This window comes from Opisthocomus hoazin, chromosome W (genome assembly GCF_030867145.1).
Source record: "Opisthocomus hoazin isolate bOpiHoa1 chromosome W, bOpiHoa1.hap1, whole genome shotgun sequence".
Lineage (NCBI taxonomy): Eukaryota > Metazoa > Chordata > Aves > Opisthocomiformes > Opisthocomidae > Opisthocomus > Opisthocomus hoazin.
In genome coordinates, this window is record NC_134453.1 from 29,394,459 (window position 1) to 29,418,372 (window position 23,914).

At 41.5% G+C, this 23,914-nt stretch overlaps 1 pseudogene; it reads right to left on the reverse strand.

The window, feature by feature from the left end:
- The window catches only part of LOC142365479 (integrin alpha-2-like), a 118,291-nt pseudogene that overhangs the window by 66,553 nt on the left and 27,824 nt on the right, over positions 1-23,914 (reverse strand).

A 23,914-nucleotide genomic window follows, 5' to 3' on the forward strand; every position in this document is an offset into this window, starting at 1 on the left:
ATTTCCCTGGCTATTTTTATATCCTTTCTACATTTAAGGTGGAGTTTGAGTGACTGTAGTCATACATACCTTTTATCATGATTGGTGTAAAATTCTCTCACTTCACGTTTAAAGGTATAGTTTACGAAAAATCGAGGGGGCAGACTCAAAGAGGGGTGGTCGCACCTCGGAGGCGGGTAGCCTTCGGGATGGAGGTGTGTTTTGGTATTAAAATGATATTAAAACGAGCAAAGTTCACGCGAGGATAGCACTTTGGCAAGGTTTTGAAAACCTGTTGGCTCAGGGGGCCAGATGAGCTGCTTATCAGTTCCAGAGGACCATCTCTTCCCGCTTTATCATCACGGAGCATGGCCACGGAGTCTCCACTCCGCTCCATCCTCTATGGTACATTGCAGGGAGTTGCTGTGTTAGTGGATTCCTCGCATGCCTGCTGCAGCTGTGTCCCATCCTCAGAGCTCCTTTTGATTTCATGCTTTTCCTCAATGGGTGAACACTGCTATGTTGTTCATATAAACCTTAATTTTCAGATGTAAACCTTAATTTTACTAATAATTTCTACACGGGGAAGATTATGGAGCAATTCATCCTGAGTGCACTCACTGGGCATGTGAAGGACAACCAGGGGATCAGGCCCAGCCAGCATGGATTTATGAAAGGCAGGTCCTGCTTGAACAACCTGATCTCCTTCTATGACCAGGTGACTGGCCTAGTGGACAAGGGAAAGGCTGTGGATGTTGTCTACCTGGACTTCAGTAAGGCCTTTGACACTGTTCCCCACAGCATCCTCCTGGAGAAACTAGCTGCCCATGGTTTGGATAGGTGTACTCTTCGCTGGATAAAGAACTGGCTGGATGGCCGAGCGCAGAGAGTGGTGGTGAATGGAGTTAAATCATGCTGGCGGCCAGTCACGAGTGGTGTTTCCCAGGGCTCCATTTTGGGTCCAGTCTTGTTTAACATCTTTATCAAGGATCTGGATGAGGGGATTGAGTGCTCCCTCAGGAATTTTGCAGCTGACACCAAGCTGGGCGGGAGTGTCGATCTGCTTGAGGGTAGGAAGTCTCTGCAGAGGGATCTGGACAGGCTGCATCGATGGGCTGAGGCCAACTGTATGAGGTTCAACAAGGCCAAATGCTGGGTCCTGCACTTGGGTCACAACAACACCATGCAATGCTACAGGCTTGGGGAGGAGTGGTTGGAGAGCTGCTCGGCGGAAAATGATCTTGGGGTGTTGGTCGACAGCTGGCTGAACATGAGCCAGCAGTGTGCCCAGGTGACCGAGAAGGCCAACAGCATCCTGGCTTGTATCAGGAATAGTGTGGCCAGCAGGAGTGGGAAGGTGATTGTCCCCCTGTTCTCAGCACTGGTGTGGCCTCACCTGGAGTACTGTGTTTATTTTTGGGCCCCTCACTACAAGAAAGACAGTGAGTTGCTGGAGCATGTCCAGAGGAGGGCAATGAGGCTGGTGAGGGGTCTAGAGAACAAGTCTTAGGAGGAGCAACTGATGGAGCTGGGGCTGTTTAGTCTGGAGAAGAGGAGGCTGAGGGGGCCCTTATTGCTCTCTACAACTACCAGAAAGGAGGTTGTAGTGAGGCAGGTGGTGGTCTCTTCTCCTAGGTAACTAGCGATAGGATGAGAGGCAATGGCCTCAGGTTGCTTCAGGGGAGGTTTGGATTGGATATTAGGAAAAATTTCTTTACTGAAAGAGTGGTCAGACATTGGAATAGGCTGCCCAGGGAAGTGGTGGAGTCCCCATCCCTGGAGGTGTTTAAAAAATGTGTAGATGTGGCACTTCGGGTCATGATTTAGTAGGCATGGTGGTGTTGGGTTGACAGTTGGACTTGATGATCTTAGAGGTCTTTTCCAGTCTATGATCCTATGATGAAAACTAACGCCCGACCCCAACAATTCCACTTACCCATCATCTGCTTTCTGCTGAACGTTCAAAACGAGATCACAGACTCAAAGTTCATCTTCACCACAATCTTTAATAAAAGGAATCTATGAAAAACAAAAACATTTCCTGAATAACAGTGCTCAACTTTAAAATTATCTACAGACGGTAGTCTAAAACAACTTTGAGGGGAAGCCCGTTCTTGTTTTGCAGATAAGAAAATCCCTCCAAAGTGTATTAAAAACACTGACACATGAACAAGTTAACACTGAGTAATGTTACTATATGTCAACTGGTTTACAAGAATGGTACAGACAGGGTTTTGTTAACCCACAATAAATATGATCTAAGAGTATCAATCTCTCTTTTATTTACTCTTCTATTGTAGGCTAAACTAACTTAAATTACTTAATCTCTGCCGTCAACTAGAAGTTCATATGAACAGTGACATGGCTCAACCAACATGTTTGTTACGCCATGGTGGCTCGTGCGTGTATATATGTGAGCAAGTCTATGCAATACAGACAAAGGTATAAAAGGAACTAGGGGACAACCTTCCTCCCCCAGGTGCCTTCTTTCAGCCCGGTGACTTAACTAGAACATGAGTTTTCACTTGCATATACCTCTTTGGTGTTTGCAGGGGCCACATGCTATGCATGTGTGTATAGCCAGGTGTTTTACAATAATAAGTCTGTATACTTATACTATAGGCCACAGATGCAGGAGAATATATATCAAGGACAGGGCTGGAGCCAGGATTAGATTGGATATTAGGAAAAATTTCTTTACTGAAAGAGTGTTCAAGCATTGGAACAGGCTGCCAGGGAAGTGGTGGAATCACCATCCCTGGAGGTGTTCAAAAAATGTGTAGACATGGCATTTTGGGACATAGTTTAGTAGAAATGGTGGTGTTGGGTTGACAGTTGGACTTGATGATCTTAGAGGTCTTTTCCAACCTTAATGATTATATGATTTTCAAGGCCAATGTCAATGCGCAAACTAAGGGAATTCACTGCATTGGAAGGTTCCTGTAAAACACATGTTCTGATGATAGCTGCCAGCACAGCAAATAGGGTAAAATTGGTAATTCTATTGTAAATTGATAACAAATAGTAAAATCATACTTGCTGTAAACAAGCGATAACAATGCAAAGCTTCATTTCTTTACCAAAATAATTTTATGAGATTGCCTAGTGTGGGCTCCTCTTGCTAAACAGCTTTTAGCACTATTTCCATGATAAAACTCCTTTTCCTAGGATTCCTGGAGAGTCTATTCGTCACAGTCACTTCTAGGGCTAAGGAACATGCAGATTTTCTGCAGCTGCAGAAGTTGGTCCTCAAAAGCCACCAGCAGGTGACTTTTGTTCTCACCTAGATGCAGAAGTCAAATTCCTATTCCAGTCTGCCTCATCATCACAGAGCGCAGCCTGACCTGAGCAACACTAAAATACAATATACCTCACATCTCCTCTGTTTCTTAGTACTGTATGGATACTCTTCTAGCCCTATAGTTCATGGCTCCACAATGGCACTAAACGTGATCAACAAATCAAAAAAATTTGCATTGCAAAGCAAAGCAGGAATCAAAGTTCTCTGACTTTAACTACCTGACCTACCATCATGCAGGGGGCATATGGCAGCCCTCAGGGTTGTGCTTGGTCTTTGGTTCTAGAGAAAGATAGAGACTTTTTTTTTTTCCAACACAACTTGTGTATACCTAGGGCTAGCATGCACCAGAAGTCTGCCTGAAATGTTGTTAGTTTGAGATAAAACATTTGCCACATAAGTCTTAGTTCTTACAGAAGAATCTACTCAGAGGGAAATTAAAATCTATTGAAACTGTGGACTATGGGCTCTGTGTTATGTCAGAGCTGAAGTACATAATTAAGAGCGGTCTCTTCTGTCCTAAAAAGCTGTGCTGAATTAGACAGTTATTAGTGTCTTTGAAATCAGAATCTTACTCAGTATTTTCCAGTTGTGGGGGATTTGAAAAATGTAAATCATTGATTACACCATGCACGAAATTAATCTTATAGACGTAAAATTCATCAGCGTCTTCCTCTGATCATTTTTGTCATATAAGGCTGCTTGCAATTGCACTTATCTGTACACTGAAGATGTCATGAACACAATTCTCCTCATGATGTACCACAAGATCCCTCTGAATGTAGCTTTCACTGTTTTCTTTGAACAGTTCTCTAGAAGTCACTCTAGAGGACTGGAGATCTGCATCCAATGTTGCAATGTACTTTACAGCTACAAGAAGAACAACAGTACATTTTTTGGTGAATCTGATTGCCCATGATCTCATTACTACACTCAACATTACAGAATGATAAGGCTTTCCAAACCACACTAAATATTTTACTTTCTTCATAGCTTGCTAAACACAGAGCAGTCTCAAAATGATAAAATTTTCTCATGTTTTCCAAAGCAGCCAAATAGGTTTAAATCCTGACGTAAGTTCTCATCCACAGAGAGTACATGAAATGGCAATCAATCCAGTCTCCACTGCAGATGTCTGAGCCTGCAGCTGAGGCAAGAAGCCAGTCAGCAGGGCCAGGATTACTCTAGGAGCCTTGCAACCATATCCTGGAACTCTGAAGAGACTATAAAGAACCTGCATCTTCTCATCAATCACATAATAATTTCTGTTGTCTTCTCTTCTTGTTACAGCTAATACACTGTGGAAGTTCACCGTTATTTTATAGCTAACATGAGTTCCTAAAGGCACTATACATAGCACTGAAGTAGTCCAACTAGTGTTATCCATGACGTGTATATTTAAATAGCTTCATGAAAGGTCAGTGCTGGTCTCAGAAATATTTAGTGCCTTCCTGTCCTCTGAAATTAAGAGCTTCTCCCCACTGACATCTGCACTGAGTCTATAGTTGTTTTTTTTTAAAAAGTCTCCAGTCTGCTGTTGAAACCAGCAGCTCACAAAGCCTCTGTCCCCACGAGTAGCATCCTCCAGAGATACCCAGTTACCCTTCCTAAAGTCTCTTGCCATATCTGAGTGATATCAGCTGAAGGAAAACAACAGAACTTGGTGAGCAAAGGTTGAAAAAAATCAGCTTCTCACTAACGACGTTTTCTGGAGTTTGTTGAACAGTGAGGATACAGCTCTCCTTTATACTGTTAATTCCTCACTTTTCAAAGATTATGGAGCTAATGATGAAAGTAGGTCTTAAAAACACTTTCCAAGCACTTAAGTTCTATACTGATATTGCCTTTCTTGATATTCAGTCCAATATTTCTTTAGAATTTCCACTATTCATTTGAATAATGGACTTTTGAAGCAACTAATATAAAACAAGCCATTGAAATACTCTTACCCACTTGATTATTTATCTTAGCGGGTCTAAATGTAGCCTGAAAATATATTTTGACAGTTATTTCTGTGTTCTTGTTCAGCAGACTGATTTTCTCAGGTTTAAAGGAGGCAATTATGGACACATTTACAATGTTTTGTGACCTGAAAAATATTTTTAAAAGGTTACGTGTGATTTTCAAGAGCACTGGGTAACTTAGATGCTGTTTTCTACTACTATATATGAATGTAACATTGATTTTTTTTTGTTTTTTTCCCAATGCAAACATTTTTTATGGCACTGGTAAAATTATTTTTATTTGCATGTAGCTGAAATTTTTGATACAGTAATGACAATAAATAATTTATCATGTCAAATTAATGCTCTAATCCTTCCCTTAAGACAACAGAGAATGAAGCCCTTGTCCTGTTTTCCCAATAAGTAAGCTGCTTCTGCTCCTTTAGGGAAGTTACTGAGCTCCTCTGGGAAGGCGAAGAAGGGTAATTCTTCATTTTAATTAATACTCTTATTTTTTAGAAAAACAACTTTCATGTAATTAAGATTTTGAAGAAGAGTTTCAAAGGAACCCTGCATGTAAAAACAAACACTAAAATAAAAAGTGAAACTCATTAATCAGACCAAATGATGGAGTGAAAGAAAAATGAGCATCTTCATTAGTCAAATCTAAATAAATGCTGGTACTCCAAGGAGCATAATTTTCTTTAATGTAACTCCCATCAGCAGCAGCAGCAGTTTTATTGTGGATCAAAGTTCCAAATTGACCATTCACTTTTAATAATCTTGTTTTATTATGAAGTAGAAATTCAGTGATTTTTTTCTTTTCTTGTTACAATGGGGAGCCTCAGGTGAGAAGACAGGTGACAGATAGGAAAGCAAGCTGCTTCTTAATTTAGCTCCTCAAGGAAATAGTGGAAAATACACAGTACTTAGGAAGGCACAAGATTTGGGTTCTTGTGAAGCCTTTCTTCTTTGTTTTGTGAAAGCACTCAGATTGCTTTGGCAAAGGCCACATGCCAGAAAAGATGGGTTTCTTGCCAGAAATAGGTGCCAACTCTCTTTCACTGCTCTCTGTCCTTACCCTGCAGGACAAGTCTCTCCCTCAGATCAGCCTACCAGATAGTAAAGGTCACGCAGGTTGTGTGGGAAGTGGTTTCATCTGTCTCAGGTTCAGCTATCAAAATTATACTATGGCAATTGGAGTACAACCTACTGTTACAAATACTCTCAAGCAAGCCCCACTCCCTGCTGCTGCCCCTTCCCTCTTGACCACGTGCCTGCACAGTGGCAGTGGGCAGGGGTGTCTTCTAGCCCTCCCCGTCCCTGCCCGGGTCCCACCACCACCACACCACCCCCCACGTGCCCTGGCTTTGTCCCCAAAGCTGGCTTGGCTTTCGACGGTTTGATGATACATACTTAAAAGAGATTTACTCTAATGCTGTTTTTCAGCTAGCTATGATAGCAGCGATGAAGGCTCTGAACACATAGAATGAAAGAGGTTGGTTTGTTTTGCTGTTTAATAAACTAAATGCTCAACTTGCATTTGAATCATTAAGTGCTTCCCTTCTAAAAGAGTTTACCAACCATAGCAGAACCACATTTCCATCAGCACCAACTGATACGTCAGTCATGTCATCATCATCTAAATCTCTATGGCCATCTACTGATCTTCTAAAGAATTGGAATTGTTGTCCAAAAACAGAATCTGATCCTAAAGTTTTCTGGAAAAGCATTTAATTACTGAGTTTGCCACAAGAGTGCTTAACTCTGTAGATAGCAGCCTAAGCAATGGATTTTCACTGATAGTCCCTGTATACACAATGCACTGTTTAAACAAAATGCATTTGTGGATGTTTTCTCAGATGCTTTTAAGCACTTTTTCCTCCCCTATTGGAGCAGACAACGGACTATTTTTCTGTCTTGGGAGTTCTCCTGGTTTCGGCTGGGATAAGGTTAATATTCCTCTCAGTAGCTGCTGTTTTGGATTTAGTAGGAGAAGAATGTTGATAACGCTGATGTTTTCAGTTGTTGCTAAGAAATCAAGGACTTTTTCCAGTTTCTCATATTCAGCTTATGAGCAGGTGTGCAGGAGCTGGGAGGGAGCATAGCCAGACAGCTAGCCCAAGCTGGCCAATGTAAATATTCCATACCATAGACGTCATTCTCAGTTTATGAATGAGGGTTGGCTGGGGGGCAGGAATCTTTCACTCTTGTGTCCATGAGTTCAAATACTCTCTTGTGCAGGAGTCTGAACTTTTCCAGGAGTTTGTTTTTTTAGGGGAGTTTTGTGAAATTCTCAAAAATTCACAAGTTTGGTGTCCCGCAATCACTGCTCGGGGACTGGCTGCGGATTGGTCATTGGATGGTGAGAAAATTGTATTGTATATAGTTTGGTTTACATATTCATTATTGTCATTATTATTATTATCATTAGTAGTAGTAGTATTTCCTTTGTTGTCTTATTAAACTGTCTTTATCTCAACCCATGAGTTTTACCTTTCTCCTTCCCATCCCACTGGGGAGGAAAGAGAGGGGTGAGCGAGCGGCTGTCTAGTGCTTAGTTGCCAGTTGCCAGGTTAAACTACGACAGGAGCAGATCAATTAACTGACTGGTGTATGCCAGCTAGTACTTATTGGAAACCTTTTACATCTCACGTTGAGCAACTCAAAGAATAGGAAGCTTAACAGAACTTCTAACAAATACTTTCTGCAACCAGAAAGTCTGCATGGAAAGTGACATTAAAATTACCATTATATTAGCATATGGGATACACAAAGACCCTTGAAAGTATTTTCCTTTAATACCACATATTTATAATTTACAGAGCTGGGATTTATCCAGTGTTCATTGTTGTATATCAGCCCTAAAAACATGAATAATGGGTGTCAAAAATGTATAGGAAATCAACTGACTTTATATACAGGCACCAAAAATTGTAAGAGGCTCAGACAGAGCCTTCTCTGAGTCCTTTTCCTCCATGCACTTCAGCTATATTCATGCTGACAGCTGAAGTAAGGAGAGGCACAAAACTTGAAATAAGCCATGAGAAGAACATTACTCCTTTAAAAGGATGAAATAGTAGCCAATAAACAGATAGAAAATCCTTCTGTTTTCCTCTAGCAGATCTAAAGGCACTGAGTACAACATCATGCAATGAAGTTATTTACCTGAGAATATTTGGTAATTATAGTATTTTGAAATCTGTTGTAAATGTAAATTGCTCCAGAGTTTTGGTTTTCCAGTGGTACACCTATTACAACATCATTAAAGTCATCCAAATCAATCTTTTCAAGTGTTGCAATTGCTGATCCAAAAGCTAGAGTTTTCTGACCCCTGTGGACCTTCTAAGAGTTCTTGTTGATGCAAAATTTCCTTTAAAAAAAAGGAAAAATAAAAACAACAAAGAGCAAAACCACAACTATGATTGCATCAGATTAATCAGATTAGACATAGGAGCAGTATCTATGCACACTGCTTTTTGGTTTTGTTTTCCAGTACGTTCCTCTTGGACTGCTCAACCCTGAATTCCTTCACTACTGTATTTCCCATTCAGTTTGCATTATATCTCAGAGTCTTGGCAAGCATTACACAGCAAAATTAAAGCATGCTATGCAAAGCACTAACAGCAAATATAACCATATGTATGAAGCTTAAATGCTCTCACTGTCCTCATCTGACTGTTCTGAAAATTTCACAATACATTGAAAAATACAGTTTCCAGTTTTGAATCACCAGTTCTTATGCAGAGAGAATGGAAACTATGTAACTGGACATAATTCTTTGAAACAGAAATGCAATTTCCTAACTAAACTAACACAAAAAACATGTGTCCAAATGCTAAACTCCTGACCTCTCCAGTGCCAATGAAGAAAGATTGGAGATCTTTATAATATATGATTATAATAATCACATTTACACTAGCTTAAATTCAACTCTCTGGCAAATATCATTCTAATCTTTAACCTCAGTTATCATGCTGTGCTTAAAATTTTAGAATACCAGACAAGTTATTTATTAAAAATGGCTAGAAAAGTATAATTTGCAACAACACAGACAAGTTGCACAAATCCAGGTTCTTTTTAAAAAAATAAAAATAATTCTCTCATTATTCTTAACTTAATATATTATTTAACTTTAAATAATTTTAAACTTGACATTTGACAAAGTCTGAAAGTTGTAAGGTTAGTCTTCCAATTTATTCAGTTTTCAAAACATGAAAAAAAAATTCTTCCATTTTTCTTTTCTTTCATATTTTGTGTCTAATTCCACAGTCACAAAGACCATTGTCAGTTGCCAGCAGTACCGCTTCCAGCACCTCTATCTACTTTGAAATTGCCTTAGGGTAGTTTCCTGTTGCTGCAGGATGATCTGAATATGAGCTGCTGTTGAAGAGGACGGTCCTTCCTCTCTATTTTTTTGATTGCAATTTATCTAGTAAAAAGGCCATGTTCTGTTTTCTCTGATGGATAGCAGGTATTAATTTACTTTGCATATCCAGACATCCATGATTGATTGTGAGGCTGTTCAAAAGTGCTGGAGGCTTCAGGATTGTTAATACAGATATTCTGAAAACACCTACCACAGGTCTGAATAAAAAATAGTCAGTCAAGCATCAGACAAATAAGATGGTTTTGCTGACAAAGACGACAACATGAGCAATAGCAACCATCCAGTGTGAAAGTCAACAAAACAATGCAGAAAACTGTCAGAAGAGCATTTATTAGAAATGTTTTGGGAATACTGTTAGGTGTTGAACAGATTCGCCAAAATCAAATGGCAAACAACTAATTAGCAAAAGCCTCGAGCGAAGTTTTTCAGAGAAATGGTCAACCTTGTGTTATATTTGTGTACAGTGCCTAAAACCAGGACCAGGGAGCCACCTAGAGCAGCAAGCCCCTGGTCACTAATAGTGCTTATCAATTAACTTGCTTATTGGCTCCATTTTGGTCTGTTTCAGCTGGTTTATTCCCAGATTACATGCACAAGCAGTTTTGGGGATAGTTTGCAGCTTCTCCTGAAAAGCAGAATAGGCAAGATCACACTGGGCAGGGCTCCATCCTCTAAACCAGGCAGGCTTGATGCCATTTACCCCTGTGCTTATGCCACACTGAGAAAAGCACACACTTTGTTTCTCATTACAAAACCGCCACTCACAGTATTTCAAACACTTTGAAAAAGATACACTAAATAGTGACTTAGGTGCTCTGAAGAGATCCAGGGCCAAAGACTTTTTAGCATGCATATGGCCAGTCTTCTTTGAAAGAAGCTAGCCTGAAGCAATGCCAGCTTGAGTGAGTCTGCACCAGTTGGCCATGGGGCCAGGGATTGCTCTTCTGATCACTCTGATTTCACAGAACAGACATTGCCACTAAGCACTATTGCAGCTTGGACTGCTTTTTCCTTGGTAAAACTGTAGTCCAGGGAACAACAGCAAATCCCTCCAGCTGCAAATAAAAATATCACCACTTATCATGGACACGGAGGCAGAAAGCCAATTCCAGCTTTGCTACAATGCCATTCTTACCTTTGTGATGGAAAACATGTATACTCTCCCTTCCTCTTTCTTCAGGTCATTCATAAACATTGGTGCACCCACAAGGAGCACATCTGTCACAGATTCCCGGTTAACATCCACTGAACACACCACACTGCCAAAATAGGAGCCAATCTGAAATCAGTAGTAATGTAACCAAGGTGATGGAATCAGTTAACCATGATCATGAACAATGCTGCTATGTCCTTTGTACAGCCCTACCCATCTGGACATTAGATCTGGGGACAGAAAGTCTAGTCTTTAGGTAATCATTAATGTTAACAAAAGAATAGGTAATGTGTTTCTGTCAAGCGAAAATGATGGAGTGTGGTTTTGTGAAGCGGACTGAAGAAACTGACCAGGATTGCCAAGATTGCGAGTCTAATAGGTAAAAGGTAATTCCGGCAGGGGGAGAGCGCAACCACCGACTCACTGACCCCCTACTCAACTAATACCACCTGCTCATAAAGGAACAATAGAAGAGGGTGACTGAGTCTGCGCAGTAATTTACATGGGAAGCAAGAAAGTTTGCACCAGTTGCCAAGGAGAATAATAATGAATATGCATGAATAAAATAAATATGTATATTTTTGATCTATATAAACCACGTGGAAAAAGTATGAGGTATGCACGTTCGGTGGAATTATCCCCCGTGCATCCAGCGCTGCAATAAAGAATGCCTGCCTTTTAACACTACATTGGTGTTATGAGGTTTTATTCCCGGATTTTCGGTGACAGTAAGAGAGTTGTGTTTGTATGTGTTTTTATATATGATTTTGTAAAGCATAATGTTTTAGCACCTGACTCAGAAAACTCTTACACCTGGAAATAGTCCAATACTAATGAATGAAATTGCCCGTTGGAAGGAAATTACTATATAATATACTCCAGCGTTTGAAGAATCATCTTTACTATGTGTCCACTGTTTCCACCCAGTAGCTACTGCTATGGTTTTACCATTTGACAACAAGAATGCAATCAGAGAATAAGCTATGGGTATATTTTTTTTATGTTAAGCTGTGCACATGAAACTACCCAATCTCTGATTTACTCTCAGATTTGTCTTACAAACAAGCCAAACCAATACCAAAACCCTCGAAACTTTCTGCTCTTTCCCAAATGAAGAAAAAGAGAATGAGCTTCCAAATCTCTCTTTTGATATCATCTTCACAACTTCTCAGGCAGAGCGGAGCTCACTGAGTCTCACAATTAGAAGTGTTGACAGCATGATACATTAAGTGGTTTGTAGATTATCTTTTATCACTAATTGAATGACTTCCTAAAATACTGTTTAAGAATTGTAGTTAACCTCACTAAAGTAGTCTAGTGGCAGACAAAAGTGCAAGTGGGATTCTAAATGCATTGCAAGAAAGAGGAATTTTCAAAACAAATGCATTGCAATTTACTGCTGTTGTCAATAAAAACAGATGCCTGCAAAACCTGCATTCATGACCAAAATATACTTGCTTGCTCACCTCTCTGGGACTGCACTATTGAAATATTATCATGGCTGTCAACACCATAAACCACTACTCTGTCAGCGTAGTTGGATCTTGGTGCACCAGCAACAAAATAGACAGAGCTCTGAGATGAGAGAACAGCAACAGAATAACCTGGGGAGAGAAGGTAATGTTTAACATGTGTGAGAGACCGTTAACAACAAGTTGTCAGTTGGTTATCCATAAAGGCACAGAGGATGAGTCAACCTGGCATGTTAGTGGCTGAGAATGATGCTTCCAGATGGGAAACTAAGTTGTCACATCAAGCTTGCAATGGTCTTCTGGAGAGAACAATGACACACATAAATAGTCTAGCCTACTCAGTAAAACATAGACTACAAAAACGTCATGCTTGTGAAGGAGATAGGAAAAAGAGTGAAAAGAGTACCCCTGGAATGAAGAAATAAAGATAAACATGAAATCAACATTTGAGCCAGCCTTCAAACCAGGGAGGAACATCTAGCTTTCGCAAAGCTTGTAGTGCATTTTCCCCATAGCTCACCAAACCACAGCCCAATGCTTCAGCTGAATACAACAGGCTATATCAATAGCTTGTCAGCTGAAGGGCTTAGATTGATTGAACTTCTTTGAACATTTTAATCCTTATTCACATTATTCTATTATTAGCTTTCAGAAAACATCTTTTAATATCTGCAAATATTTTAAACGTGTATTAGCACTATAAAGCTAGCATTACTACATATTTCACATTTCTGTGGTTTAATTACAGCAAATTTATTTTAACAGAAGAAAACAAAATCATCCTTTCTAAAGACTATAATTAAAATGAATAACAAAATCCCAGTGACTGGGCTGAACATGCAGGTCTTCATCAAGCTGCAGTACAAAGTGAAGAGCACTGTCTAAAAGGATTATGCCTTGGTCATTACATATACAAGTCTAATTCAGATTTGTGTGCAGTCACTACGTTTTTCTAAGGAGAGAACATCACTAGAGACCAGAAGTTCAAAAAGCAACAACAAAACAAGATTTTATTCTGCAGGTTAAGGCTACACATTCATAATAAATAGATCACACAGCCATTTGAAGTGAGGGTGCAGTGCAGAACAGGGGGCAAACTAGCAAGCTGTACTGTGCTAGCAGCCCTTTAGCTTAGGCTCCCCACTAGTATGGAGAACGGAGGAAAGAAGGAGGTGGGAGTGACAGCAACAGTGGCAATGAGGAGTGAGGAAAGGCGCCAACACTGTTTGCTCCAAAAAGATTTAGGCCAATACTCTAGAAAGTGCCTAGTGGAGAAGTGCTGAAAGAAAGTGACCTGACCTTTTCAGAATTATTCTAGAAATGGGAAAAACAGAAAATCTGAAGAGCTTAGACATGCAAAAGAGCTACTGCTCATAAGGTTTGGTTTAGGTTTTTTCATTGTGTTGGATACAAGTACTGTTCAGCCATAAGGAAAAGATTACATATTAGTGGGAAAAATAACTCATCTCATTAAATAACTTCAAGGACAAGAAAGTTATAGTTGCTTAATGCAGTCGTATTCTTCAGGGATGAATTTCCAGAGCAGGCATGTTGTAGGTGTGCAGAAAACATTTCAGTGTACTGAGAAGACAAATTGCCTGGATTTATTGGGTCACAAAAACATGCATCAGAAAATATATGGGCCTTATTTAGAAGATCTCTGTTAAACTGCAGCAATATTCCTAAAACTCTAAACTGAACTGGAAAAGGCCAAGAAAAAAGAGAGTACAGATGAAACGATAGCAAGTCAGTCAACTTCTCATCCACATGTAATTGGACAAGTACATACAAATGTTAAAATAGAAGGTACCCAGAACAATCAGTATGATAAACTAAGCAGCTTTTTCAAATCCCATGACTTCTTACATCTCCGTGACAAAGCCTGATTTTTTTTCAGCTTACCACATTGATATGAGTACAATTTTTAAAACCATAATAAAGATTTCATTCAATGAATTATTGACTAGTAAATAAAATCTTTTTGGATGAAAAATTATTTTCTTACTCTCAAATCAGTTCTTAAAAGGAGTCTGGTTGTCTGGCTAGAGCAGAATTTTCCAAGCTCTTTAACATCTCAATAAAGGTTTGATACATTTCCAGATTTGAATTTCAGCCCCTTACCTAGATGTGAACTATGATTTCTGTCCTGTAGAATTTTTTCAAACACATGGCTGGGAAAGGTGATGACACTGTTTGAAGACTCCTTAACTACTGTTCCTGTCCTGCATTTGGCCAGGATAGGGTTAATTTTCACAAGAAGCCAGGAGGGTCACAGCCAGGCAGTTAACCTAAACTGGCCAAACAAATGGCGTATTCAATACCATGTCGATCAATGACTTAGTGAGATTGAGTGCACCCTCAGCAAGTTTGCCGATGACACCAAGCTGAGTGGTGTAGTTGACACACCAGGACAGGATGCCATCCAGAGGGACCTGGACAAGCTGGAGAAGTGGGCCTGTGTGAACCTCATGAGGTTCAACAAGGCCAAGTGCAAGGACCTGCACCTGGCTCCGGGCAACCCCTGCTATCAATACAGGCTGGGGGATGAAGGGATTGAGAGCAGCCCTGCAGAGGAGAACTTGGGGGTACGCAGCAAAGAAATCAGCCCAATTCAGCGACTGAAATCACCAAATGTGGTGAAGAAATCAGTCGGACTTTCTCTCTTCTCAAGGCAAGTTTCCTTTATTCCGAAGCCAAGCAAGCGAGCGAGCGAGCGAACTAAAAAGAAAGCGAGCGAACGAGCAAGCGAGTGACCTTGCAACACAGTCAAGAAAGTAATTTATATGCACAGATACGAGTCTGAGCTATGAGGCCAAACAGGATGATTCCCTCATTTCTTCATACTCCCTAATCAGAGAGAGTTAGCTTTCTCACATAATCATCCCTTGTGACTGTCTTCAGTCACAACCATCCAGGTGCTCCAGGCGGTTTTCCAGCTTGACCCTTTCATCCACTCATGCACACAATAACTAATTCCCACGTGGCCTGCTCAGCTCTCTGTGTTCCTGTGTTTATTCTTGATCAATCTTCCATATGTTGTGTACAGCTCCATCAGGGGTACTGGTGGATGAAAAGCTGGACATGAGCCAACAATGTTTGCTCACAGTCCAGAAGGCCAAACGTATCCTGGGCTGCATGAAGAGGGCCAGCAGGTCGAGGGAGGTGATTCTGCACCTCTGCTCTGCTCTGGTGAGACCTCACCTGGAGTACTGCGACCAGCTCTGGAGCCCCCAGCACAAGAAGGACATGGACCTGTTGGAGCAGGTCCAGAGGAGGGCCACAAAAATGATCCGAGGGATGGAACACCTCTCCTATGAGGACAGGCTGAGAGAGTTAGGGCTGTTCAACCTGAAGAAGAGAAGGCTTCAGGGAGACCTTATTGCAGCCTTTCAGTACGTGAAGGGGGTATATAGGAAAGATAGGAAAAATATTTTCAGCAGGGCTTGTTGCAATAGGACAAGGAGTAATGGCTTTAAACTAAGGGAGGGTAGATTTAGACTAAACAGAAGGAAGAAACTTTTTACCATGAGGGTGGTGAAACACTGGAACAGAATGCCCAGAGAGGTAGTAGAGGCCCCATCCCTAGAAACATTCAAGGCCAGGTTGGACAGGGCTACAAGTAACCTGATCTATTTGAAGATGTCCCTGCTCACTGCAGGGGGTTTGGGCTAGATGACCTCTAAAGGTCCCTTCCAACCCAAAACTTTCTATGATTTTGTGATTCTGTGTGATGTCATGCTCAGTTCTGAGTGGGGGAGCTGGCCAGGGGGATGTTAATCGTGGCTCAGGAGCGTGCTGGGCATCGGGAGGTGAGAGTTGCTCTGTGCATTCTGCTGTTTTGTTTTGTATATTCTCTCTACCAGTATTGTTGTTGTTACTGTTCGCTTCCTTTGCTGTTCTTTTAAACTGCCCTTATCCCATCCCATGAGTTTTGCCTTTTTCTTTCCATTCTCCTCCCCACCCCGGGGGGGGAGGGGTGATAGAACGGCTGCGTGGTCCTTTGTTGCGGGCCGGAGCCAAACCACGACAGTTCCTCTTCAGTCATAAGCCCAAACAGCACCCAGCAGCAGAACATCCTTTAAAAAATAAAAATAAACATTTTAGAACTATTTCAGAAAAAGTGTAAGTGAAGCTGAAGTTACCATATGTAATTTCATATATCACTGTGTTTTAAGGCAGTGATGTACATTGTAATGACTGCAAGCAGTTGACTGGAGCTGCTTGTGGTTACCAGTTACATTTACTGCCCTCTTAAGTGGGATTATCAGTCCTCTATTGCAAGGGTTAAGTGACTTGTTTAGCTCCCAGGGCCCTGCAACTCAAGATAAAATGGGTTTATTTGTGGATGCCCCCTCCTTGGAACTATTCAACGCCAAGTTGAATGGGGCTTTGAGCAACCTGGTCTAGTGGAAGGTGTCCCTGCCCATGGCAGGAGGGTTGAAACTACATGATCTTTAAGGTCCCTTCCAACCCAAACCATTCTAAGATTCTATAAAACACTGTAATAATTTCCTAAGCCTGTCCACCCTGGGGTTGGGCTTGCCATGCTTTTATGATCCTCAGAAGACTGTCAAACAAAATGGCAAAAAATAAGCTAAAGCCCCCTTTTGCCAATAAAAGTGCAAATGGTAGCACACAAGCTGATGTAAAATGATACAAAATTTCATTCTTTAAGTGCATTGCAAGGAGATGTCCTTCAGAGGACAGTTAAATCTAAAATCCAAATTAATATGGCTTATACATAAATACTTAAACTTGTACACAGAAAACAAACATAGTTTAGATTATTCACAATACCGAAATTCTTTCATTACTGAACTGAGATACTGATATAGAAAACTGCAATAAAAATAGTATGTGGAATTTTCCTGAAGAAAAACTCAAATATTTCTTAATTTTTGCCATTTCCTAGCATCAGGTGCTTGATAAATTAAAACTTTAATTTGTACAAATATGGAGGACTTTTTAAATAATTTTTTCTTTCAGATGAAGGGCTATGAGAAAGAGACAACCTTCCTGTATTGTCAGTTGAAAGTTGCTTGAACCATACTTGAATTTTACAAAGAGGACCTATTTGGTCAAGATAAAATTAAAATTGATTAGCATGAAAAATATATCTGATTTATTATTCTCTCTAATTTCTAATTGAAATATGCTTTAAAGAAATATTATTAACTTTATAAATATTAGATTAATTATTTTCAGACTTTATTTACATCTTGGTCACTGCCTAGAAATACGTCAGCTTTAAAATATTGTTTCAATTCTTCTGAGTTATTCAACTGCAAAATATTAACTTGGTGCAACTGAATTTTTTATGCTAGGTGAAATCAGAAATCACCAAAATCATTGGCTTAACTAATCTCAAAATCATTACACGAATGAAACTATTACTCAACTTCACATATTAATGTATATATTTTCCTTTTAGGGATATACACTATCTATTTGAAGTAAGTTTTGTGGTATTGAAGTGTTGTAGTTTAACCCGGCAGCTGGCAACTAAGCACTAGACAGCCACTCGCTCACCCCTCTCCTTTTGCCCCCAGCGGGATGGGGAGGAGAATGGACTAAAGGTAAAACTCATAGGCTGAGATAAAGACAGTTTAATAAGACAACAAAGGAAATACTACTACTACTAACAATAAAGATAACAATGAATATGCAAAACAAACTACACACAATACAATTTTCTCAACGCCTGTGGACTGTTTTCGCAGCCAGTCCCCGAGCAGTGATCACAGAACCTGTGAGTTTCCCAGAGGTCACAAATTTTGCAGATTTTGCCAAACTCATGAATTTTGCATAACTCACCAAACTAATGGAAAAATACCAAACTCTTGGAAAAGTTCAAACTCCTGGACAATAGAGGATTCGAACTCATGGACACAAGAGTGAAAGATTCCTGCCCCCCAGCCAAACCCCATTTATAAACTGAGAATGATGTCTATGGTATGGAATATTTACATTGGCCAGCTTGGGCTAGCTGTCTGGCTATGCTCCCTCCCAGCTCCTGCACACCTGCTCATAAGCTGAATATGAGAAACTGGAAAAAGTCCTTGATTTCTTAGCAACAACTGAAAACATCAGTGTTATCAACATTCTTCTCCTACTAAATCCAAAACACAGCAGCTACTAAGAGGAAAATTAACCTTATCCCAGCCAAAACAAACAAAAAAAGAGAGCATAATTTGACATTCTCCTGCTTTTTTAAAAGAAAAAAAATCTTAAAATTGGTCATTGTGTTTTATTAGTCTTATTTTTTTGTACTTCTAAACATTCATGTCTACATAATTATATCTACTTATATCATTAAATTATTAAATTCACATACCTTTTTTTGTGAGCAATGCGCACTGAAGCCCACCTGTGACATTTCCATTTAGAATGTATCAGCTTGATCTGTACCTGGTAAAAAAAAAAAAGTCACATATAGTTAACCCTACAGAACCACACAGGAGATCCAATCCTGCTGCCTCTCAGTGTGGCTGTATAGGGACTGTATGTTATTTTTTCCAAACCCACCAATTCCGCTAAAGCATTTCCACATTTACAAATAATAAAAATCTGAGAGCTGATTGATAAACAGTAGACTATTTTGAGGATTTAATGGCAAATTGATAAGATGGCTGCACGGAGTCATGATACTTATGGAGTCTCTTCCAAAAGAGGCTAAAAATGATGACAGCCGGCTTGGATCAGTCTACACAGTGTTGTTCCCGTGGCTAATCTGTTTTTATGTGCCTTAGGAAGCACTAACAGCACACTGAAATTAGCAGCTTTAATAACTCTATATTCACAACTTTCAAATGAATGTTTATCATAATATGTGCCTTATAAAAACTGTTGTAAATGTGACATGCAGGAATGTTTCCTAAGCCAAATGGATGGGACTCAAGTAATGGGAATTCAACAGTACTCAGCAAAACCCAAGAAGGGGGAGCTCAACTGATCCCCTTGATTTAATTAAGCAGCATGAGTCTGGTAAAGAAGAGACAGAGGTAAAAGAAAAGGGGAAGATTTCATCCTGAGCACAGTAAGACTGCAGCCATGAAAAGCTCCTTATGGGAGGGCTGAGGGCAAGTCACAAGTCTCCCAACAAAGGTCTAAATTTGACTTTAAAAAAGCTGGCTTTTGAGGGAATGAAGTGTCTCCAAGTCACCTCTACAGCAACTTTGTCCAAACTACACAGAGGACTGTGGGTGATGCTAGCAATGAAGCCTGGTAGATGCCACACAGATTGCATTACTGTAGTTTTTCAGATCTATAATCAGTAACCTACTCTTCTGATTTTCTTTTATCTTTAGACTTGTTTACTATTAACAGAGAAACACAAGTGAATCTGATACGCATAAAGATACCTTTACTCTTCCAGTAGTAATAGCTCTAAATACATTTAGACACATATGGACAAATCTTCAGTGGATACCTGAAGCCCAGGATTTCACTGAAATCTTCAGCAACTGGGGAACATTTCCCACAAAGCTGCAGCAACCAATTTGAAGCTCAGGCTCATTAGGGGTGGGGTAGCTGGGGGAACACCTGTGCAAACCAGAGCCCTCCTAGGGAGCAACAAGCAGCTCCAGCTGCTCCTCATTTTCACAGTACCACACTAAGGTGAAGCTAAATAAAATCCTTACTTCCTTAGCTAGGAGAATCTAATCTAATTTATCAGACATTGAGTATTTTACCTTCTATATTAAAAATATGCTCTCTGAGTGTTCCTGCTTCTTCCAGTAGTACAGCCTCAGATGATACATGACAGAAATATATGTCTGTTGGGTGACTAGCACTTCCTTTGATTTCTTTAATTAATTTTTTTAGTATTGTTTATGTCTGATTAAGTATCCCAAAACCTTGGGGGGGAAAAAAAGAACAAGGTAAGGAGAGCGAAGGAAACCATGATGTTACTCCATTTCCTTCTGTATTATTTGAGTAAGTATTCTACATATAACAAAAAACTAAAATTACTTTCATTCATGTTACTGAATTGCTTATTAGGCTATATTCCTATACAAAGGACCATTCAGATAGGAAAAAGGTAAACCAAAGCAAAGAAAAAAAAACACTGAAGTTGCTCAGGTAAAAATGGGTTTGCTTTTTCAGCCAGTTAAAGACTACCAATATTTAACTAGTTCAATATTTCACTAGTTCATGATTAATTTCACTTAGTTTCAGTCTCACCAGTGTTACAGTGCATGCATTATATACAGCTTATATATAGAACATGCACTTTCATGCATACACAACAAAATCTTTCAAAAATTGCAATAATATATACAATTACAGTATTACTTACAGCAATGCCAAATCTAGTTATATTGTCTTCATTGCATTTACCTACCACCGTTTGCATGTTGGAACTGCCATGTGATTCAGTATCTGTCACATCAGCCATTACTTCCTGCTTGACCAAACTGATCTCCTTCTATGACCAGGTGACCGGCCTAGTGGATGAAGGTAAGGCTGTGGATGTTGTCTACACAGATTTCAGTAAGGCCTTTGACACTGTTCCCCACAGCATCCTCCTGGAGAAACTAGCTGCCCATGGTTTGGATAGGTGTACTCTTCGCTGGATAAAGAACTGGCTGGATGGCCGAGCGCAGAGAGTGGTGGTGAATGGAGTTAAACCCTGCTCGCGGCCAGTCACGAGTGGTGTTCCCCAGGGCTCCATTTTGGGTCCGGTCTTGTTTAACATCTTTATCAATGATCTGGATGAGGGGATTGAGTGCTCCCTCAGGAAGTTTGCAGATGACACCAAATTGGGCGGGAGTGTCGATCTGTTTGAGATTAGGAAGGCTCTGCAGAGGGATCTGGACAGGCTGCATCGATGGGCTGAGGCCAATTGTATAAGGTTCAACAAGGCCAAGTGCCGGGTCCTGCACTTGGGTCACAACAACCCGATGCAATGCTACAGGCTTGGGGAGGAGTGGCTGGAAAGATGCCTGGCAGAAAAGGACCTTGGGGTGTTGGTCGACAGCCAGCTGAACATGAGCCAGCAGTGTGCCCAGGTGTAATCGATGGCCTTGCTGGACTTGTCAATGCCAGACAAAAGACATGCTCGGAATGAGGCGTCAAGAGTCAAAGAGTTAACAAAGGGAGCAATTGAATTGTGCTTATCTTATCAGACAGAAGTAAGGGGGGATAGCCCATCTCTGTAAACCAAGTGATCTGTGGGGTGCTGCAGGCTACGCAGCCAGAGATTGCTTCGGATAAAGAACAGATGACCCCTGAATGCGCATACCAAGATGCCGCTCCAAAGGTGTGTCAAACTGCTGAGTCCCGCTTCTCATGACATTCCATGCCAAGAGCCAATCCATACACAATAATTGACTTAGTCCCACCTCGCAAAAAGGTTTTCAAACATATAAAAATTGGCACTTGAAAACTCTCTTTGGGAGGAGGAGCCAAGCGAGAACCTTACCTGATGGGCAGGTCTGAACCTCTCTTCCCCCCCTCAAGAAGGGATGCCTTTTTGGTAAGAGTCGCGCCTCTGACTTTGTCAGACGTATCCCTGGGAACACATGGTTAACTAAAGCGCTAAACTATTACTTTGAGCTCAACTTTTGTAGACAGTGCATCTATCAACGGCAATCTTGAATCTGTGATACCTGTCACTTGAATAAATTACCTATTGTTTCAACTTTGTGAAACTGTTTCAGTGAAAGTCCTTGGAGGGGCTCTGACAGGCAAGTTGAATCTGAGAAGTGGCTACACACTTAACCCTTTAGACATACACCGTTGACCAAGTCTGGGACTAGGAGCAGATCCAGCTGCACCTAGACTCTCCTCTGAGAGAGACTTTAGAACGCAAGGGGGTCTTCTCTGAACCTCGTGACTCAACGGGAGGGCTTTCCTTTTGCCGCTTATCAGACTAACCTTATCCCCTTTAACACGACACCAGGTGGCCAAGAAGGCCAATGGCATCCTGGCTTGTATCAGGAATAGTGTGGCCAAGAGGAGTAGGGAGGCGATGATACCCCTGTACTCCGCACTGGTGAGGCCGCACCTGGAGTACTGTGTTCAGATTTGGACCCCTCACTACAAGAATGACATAGAGTTGCTGGAGCATGTCCAAAGAAGGGCAACGAGGCTGGTGAGGGGTCTATAGAACAAGTCTTGCAAGGAGCGTCTGAAGGAACTGGAGCTGTTTAGTCTGGAAAAGAGGCTGAAGGGGGACCTTCACAGAATCACAAAATGTTAGGGGTTGGAAGGGACCTCTGTGGATCATCTAGTCCAACCCCCCTGCCCAAGCAGGATCACCTACAGCAGGCCACACAGGACATTGTCCAGACGGGTCTTGAATATCTCCAGAGAAGGAGACTCCACAATCTCTCTGGGCAGCCTGTTCCAGTGCCCCGTTACCCTCAGAGGGAAGAAGTTCTTCCTCATGTTCAGCTGGAACTTCCTATGCTTCATTTTGTGCCCGTTGCCCCTTGTGCTGTTGCTGGGCACCACTGAAAAGAGTCTGGCCCCATCCTCCTGACACCCACCCTAAAGATATTTGTAAGCATTTATTAGGTCCCCTCTCAGCCTTCTCTTCTTCAGGCTGAACAAGGCCAGCTCCCTCAGCCTTTCCTCATAGGACAGATGCTCCAGTCCCCTCATCATCCTTGTAGCCTTCTGCTAGACTCTCTCCAGTAGCTCCTCATCTTTCTTGAACTGAGAAGCCCAGAAATGGACGCAGTACTCCAGATGAGGCCTCACTAGGGCAGAGTAAAGGGGGAGGAGAACCTCCCTCGACCTGCTGGCCACACTCCTCCTAATGCATCCCAGGATCCCATTGGCCTTCTTGGCAGCCAGGGCACACTTCTGGCTCATGGTCAACCTGTCGTCCACCAGCACACCCAGGTCCCTCGCCACAGGGCTGCTCTCCAGTAGGTCTGCCCCAAGCCTGCACTGATGCATGGGGTTGTTCCTCCCCAGGTGCAGGACCCTACACTTGCCCTTGTTGAACCTCATCAGGTTCCTCTCTGCCCAACTCTCCAGCCTGTCCAGGTCACGCTGAATGGCAGCACAGCCTTCTGGTGTATCCACCACACCTCCCAGTTTGGTGTCATCAGCAAACTTGCTGAGGGTACATTCTAACTCTTCATCCAGGTCATTGATGAATGAGTTGAACAAGACTGGGCCCAGTACTGACCCCTGGGGGACACCACTAGTTACAGGCCTCCAACGAGACTCTGCACTGCTGATGACAACCCTCTGAGTTCTGCCATTCAGCCAGTTCTCAATCCACCTCACTGACCACTCATCCAGCCCACATTTCCTGAGCTTCCCTAGGAGGATGTTATGGGAGACAGTGTCAAAAGCCTTGCTGAAGTCCAGGTAGACAACATCCACTGCTCTCCCCTCATCTACCCAGCCAGTCTTGTCATCGTAGAAAGCTATCAGATTGGTCAGGCATGATTTCCCCTTGGTGAATCCATGCTGACTACTCCTGATAACCTTCTTTTCCTCCACTTGCTTGATGATGACCCTAGAATGAGCTGCTCCATCATCTTTCCTGGGATGGAGGTGAGGCTGACCGACCTGTAGTTCCCTAGATCCTCCTTCTTGCCGTTTTTGAAGCCTTATTGCTCTCTACAACTCCCTGAAAGGAGGTTGTAGTGAGGCAGATGGTGGTGTCTTCTCCCAGATGACTACCGATAGGATGAGAGGCAATGGCCTCAAGTTGCT